This window comes from Rhamphochromis longiceps, linkage group LG7, assembly GCF_057381845.1.
Source record: "Rhamphochromis longiceps isolate RC_006_pf linkage group LG7, R_longiceps_female_GT1.1, whole genome shotgun sequence".
NCBI classification, from domain to species: Eukaryota; Metazoa; Chordata; class Actinopteri; order Cichliformes; family Cichlidae; genus Rhamphochromis; species Rhamphochromis longiceps.
The window spans coordinates 11,381,701-11,387,474 of NC_140563.1; positions in this window are offsets into that span (position 1 = coordinate 11,381,701).

The following is a 5,774-nucleotide window of genomic DNA, read 5'->3' on the forward strand; positions in this document are numbered from 1 at the left end:
GAGCCTGGTACGTTTATGTCATGACCCTATGCTCCAGGCAAGTGTATCCACCCACATCCAACTCCATAGTGTCTGTTATACTGTCTGGACTTGTTCACTCCAACACTTCTACTTTGGGCCACTCAGCAAAGTAAACATAGCTAGCTACGCAATCTGAGGAACTAAGTCAACAGTTCTTCAAATATTTCTTCCAAATAACTTTGGCTTTTCATTACAAATATTCAAATGAGCGGTGCTGTGTGTGTGCGTGTTTTTCTGGCTTTTTTTATATTAACAGACAAGAAAAACAAGATTTCTTATTTTTAAGTTTAAGGTCTGGCCGCTTTTCCAGATGTGATGAGTTTTGGATGACTTCAGTGTCTGCGGAGGTCAACATTCCCAACAGTTAACACAGCAGCAGATGGCAACTGCATAAGATTTAGTAACACATGTCAACCGAGGCTCCCTTAAGGGAGTTACCCGGCCCATTTATAGCATCAACTTCAATCTCATCTGCAACAACAGAGAGGTGACTACAGCTTGCGCGCCTCATGCAAATACAACATTTCTTTTTTCCCCCTCAACTCTAATGCAGTGTTATTTATAGACTTTTCAGATTTTCAGCTATTTGTTTAGTGTTTGTTTTCTTGGGTTTCTAACCATAGAATATATACATGGAAATATGCTCTAAATCACCATGGTATCATTATAATAATACATATACATTCGATTCTTTGTCCTTTATAAAAGAGGTTACATCAGTATAGAAAAATAGCATGATATTACTTTTTGGAAAGTGTTCGTGTGATGTGTAACTTTTACATGGTTGGACATGGTTGAAGCTTTACAGTGAATGTACAAAGAAGACAGGTAAGGTGAATAATATAGGTGGCTACAGATCAATTAGATACATTACAGTGCTCTGCTGGGAAGTCTTGGGTCCTGAGGTTAATTAAAAAAAAAACATTTTCACTTTTTACTTTATTTATTGTATTTATCACTGGTAAAACTACACATTCTACCAAAAAAACAACAACAACAACAACAAAAAAAGCTTAAAAAAAAAACACTTACATAATTTCTGCAAAGATGACATGATTTAATCACTCATTTATAATTCTTTCACAACTCTACAAACTATAATAACATGATGTTTTTACATCATAAACACTGCAAAATGGGATTACAAAGTGGTTGCTATGGCACCTAATAATTAGTTCTGTTTATGGCACATGAGCCAAATCCACATCTTCCACAGGTAGTGTTGTGTCACATGGGACTGTTTATTGACGGGCCTTTAAATGTTCAAGTTGTTTCAATTGATCAGCCCTGTAGCTTGCGAGCTGTGACTCAGAGGGTGCAGAAGAGCTGCAGGGCAGGGGAACTTAAGAGCCATTAGGCACAAGTGAGTGCACAATCGTTGATGTGAACTGATTATTGTGGCTGGTCAAGCCTTAAAAAACACTGATCGCGGTGATTATCTTTTCACTGGGAGCACTCAGAGTGCACTGACACTGGCAAAACATTTAAGAAATGTTCAGGATGAAGTGCAGCTGGAGAGTGTTCCTCTCACCAGCTTGGATCAATGTGCCATGGTCTACTAGGGTAAGTGCCTTGCTGTTGACATGAGGTCATCCTCATTTTCCTAAACATATTAACCCATGAGTTGTGATGCCTACTATGGGCTGAGCTCTAAATTTTAAAGTAATCAGTCCTTTTGCAGAGACTATAGTAGTTCAGTCCCTACAGCACATAAAATGTACAATTCCCCACCACCTTCCTGTGTGGTGTTGCTAAGATGTTGAACTCCTATCGCCTAACTTATTGCGAGGCAGGAGATAAAAATATTGAATCAGGAAGGATTTCCACAACTGTCATCCTCACAGTAAGATCCCTTTTAAAGCCTATTTCACCCCAGCCAGAGGCACAATATTGCAAGATGGATCTAAAATGCTATATGTTAAAGCATATAGAGTGTTACTTTTACTACACTTTACCACACTTATCAGTTTATAGGTCTAATGGAAGCCACTGTGAGTTATTTCTGTAATAAAAAAGCCGGTTTTTGTTTGCTGTGCTGTCAGACTTTTTGTTTATCAATACACATAGCAAATTCTGTTTGAGTGACAGTGCATTGCAAAATGCCAAAGTTGGAGAGAGCTTTCAAGTGGAGGGAAATTGAGTATGCAAGACTGACACTGACTGATTTAGCAAATGTCAAGCAGTTATCTTGAGCAACAAGAGCCACAATCATAATCGGAGAGGCTCACTTTCAAGTAGCTGTTGAAAGAGAAGATATTTTAAAAAAAAAAAGAAAAAAAAAGAGAAGATGTTTCATCTACTTTCCTGTTCTGCTCGAGTCCATAATTCTGAAGATTTCTGCACTTCTGTTTTCATAATGATAGATATAACCTTGATATTCCAGATTCCTTGAATCACATGACTGAGAAAAATATCTGCACAAACTTTGGATGCCACCTAGAAAAATGTGCACAACAACATTCAGTATATTTGAGCTGTCACCGAGTTGTCAGCGTACAGTGATGCTGACAATTGATTCATGTGCAAATGTCTCTGCTCCCCCGATGGCAGTCAGAGTATATAAAACTCACTTTTCTCTCTGTGAGAATGACAGGATGCAGTGAGTCAAGACAACAAAGCTGTCACAAACAGCTGTCTGCACTGACAATTATCAGATTTATTTATTGACAATGATCGGGCAGAACCACTTCATAAAAAGCATCGTCTGAAGACAGGGACATCCTCTCCTGTTAGACAGGATGGACAACTATGATAATACACCACACACTTACACTGATAGGATGTTGTCAATCACCTCCGCTTTGAAAGGCTATAGACTGATGGCTGAAAAATTCTTTGAGGCACTCGTTCATTACCTTTCACCATCCTCTAAGAGGAAAGAGCTCCCCAGTCAAGTCAGTGTGAAGCAGCAGATATTGAACTGGGTCACGGAAAAATAATGTTCAGCTAAGTGAATTCAGCGAAAAATAGGCTCAATAATGAAGATCTACTGTGTTAAGCCCATAATGATCAAAAGGCTAACACATTACCGACCCACACTCACCTCAGTGTCATACCTGCTCTCTGAGGACAGCTATACATGCATCTCAAAAAGCACAGAGTGTAGGCCACCACCCTTGAGTGGCTTATGTACTTCTGGTCACAAATGCAGTGCCCTGCGGTTAATTTAATGATCTCTCTATCCAAAACCCCCTCTGAAAGGTGAGAGTAATAACACTTGTAACCCTGCTTGTTTGGTGGAGAGCAGCGAATGCATGTGACTTGGCTGTGGGGGACATGTGTTAATCCGAACAGCCCGACAGCACTCACCTCTATTCAGAGGCAATGGCCCTTCATGTCTCATCATTTCTTTGCTGTGCCCCACTGCTACCCATTACATAAAGAGGCTGCAGTGTTTGTTCACTGCCGTAAGTGTTGGACCTATCTGAGAAAGTTCATTTGTATTAGTGGATGCACACAGCATGCTCTGGCACTCACTCCTTATGGGATGGATGTATACTGAGGGCCACCAGCTGATTTGGGTAACAAGGTTTTTCAAAGAGCAAATATTTGGCTTGAGGTAGCTTCCAAGTGATGCTGAATAAGAAGTATGTGATGAGTTATCCGGTATTAGATTTTGGCTTTGTGTCATCACAGATCCTACAGTACTTGTGCAGATAATGTTAAACACAGCAATATTTCTAGCAATGCCCACAACATTTCATTTCCAGACATTTATAAACCATTTCAAAATGTCTGGGAAATATTACTATACTATACTATACAAACTATGCCATATAATATTTTGTCATTCAAGGTACAACTCCCTGTAAAATTTACTCTCATTTGCCATCTGTTCCTTTGAAATGCAGTACAAATACTCCTAAAATTAGAGGTTAAATCATTCAAATTATTACCACTGCTTTCTGTCCTATACTAATTCTATTCAAATAATATGGAACAAAGGCAGAGATGTGAGATTTAATTTCATTATTCAAATCAGAAAGCTGCGGTACAGTTGACAAAGCTGTTCTTTCCCATCTTGTGTCACAAGGAGTGATCACTATTAAGAATACCAGGGACACATGCATGTGTAGTATAAATACACAGCCGTCGCTCTTTAAAAGTGAATGCTCATTCAGACAGTCCATCGTGTGTTGCCCAGCTCTATTTGTAGTGAGAAGACGGAGTTTCTTGAGCAAATGGCAGGAGTGCACTATTCAATAATCAAAAGCATCAGCCACAGATGTAACGCCAGTGCCACGGAAGTCAATTAGCCCTCAGGTGCATCTACAGTATCTACAGTACTCTGTTTTCACTTGTGTCTTAAGGGGAGCACCAGCTATCAACACAGAGCTGATAAAGAATGCCACAAAAGTTTTGAATGTAGCTGCATTTCCTACTCAGCAGGAGTGCACGGGCGAGGTCTACACAGCCTGTGAGTATACGGTAATGCTTTGAAGCCCACGTATGAGCAGAAATTATGCCTGTGGTCTGTATATGGGCCATTTTGTGCGTGAATAATCTCGGGTGCTTGGAATGCAAATTTCGCAGTGTTGAAAGTCTAACTGACATTTTTAATGCGTATTCCTAGATCACAAGCAGTTGATCCATCCTTACTGTCAACCGCATATTCATCGTGACACTACTGTTTTAAATTTTTCTGTTCCAGCATTCACAGCCCGAGAGGAAGAGAGCTTTTCTTAAAACTGTTAACTACCATCTCACAAATGCATTCTGTCAAGGCGGAATTTGTAATTATCATAATCATAACATACGCTATTTTTCTCTGAAAGCCACAACTTTAAAAGAGTCACTGTCAACTAACATACTCACTTCATGGATCGTTTGAGAGTAAGCCTCACAGCAGTGAGTGGGCCCTTTAAATCCCATCAAACTTTATTTAAACTTTTGGGATTCTTGTCTGACATCTGCACTGAAGAGTAAAGAATTGAAGAGTAAATGAGGCAATCCTGTCCATCTAATGCGCTACAGCATGCTACATCTAGTATTAATGGTTTTAACGGTTTTCACTGAAGCTCTAATAATACATAAATGCACTGTACATCCATAGAAAACATTTGTTGCCTCAGGCTTTAGTGTATTTCATTTGTCATCTTAACTAATAGTGACACTAAAAAGGATGAATGTGAACACATTTATAGGCTTGCATCACAGGGGTATGTGATAGTGAACTATTGTGCACATAACCAGGACCCTGAAACTGAAGCAGTTAGATGAAATTAGGTCACCATATAGCCTAATTATCATGGACACCTGGGCTCTTCGTCCTATTGTAATGTGCTCAAATGTCTTCTGCAAAAAAGTTCTGCACTTCCTCTTATGCAGCATTCTTTCCCTTTTGACATCATAGAACTTTTTTTTGCAAAAACATTGCATTTTCAGGGTAGCTTAGTCAGGATGAAGAGTAGCACCAGCAAGTCTGAGGCTATGATTGTCTCCCATAGGCTTTTACTAATAGGCTCTGAAAGTGGAATGCAACAAATAACTGCATATACATGCATATACATGTAAGACAATATTCGGGCATCTTTTTTTTTTTAGCTGATTTTACCTTTATTAACAGTGTCACAACAGTCCATCCACTGCTTAAGAAAGTTTGTAGTGGCAGAGAAAGAACTTAGTACATCTAACACACTGCACTTCAGTGACTTTCTTCTACAGCTATATGGATTGGTAAACAAATCATTCTCAAATTATGCCGGGATGGCTCATTTTCTTATTGAGTCCCAGGTGCCGTTATTTTAATCATT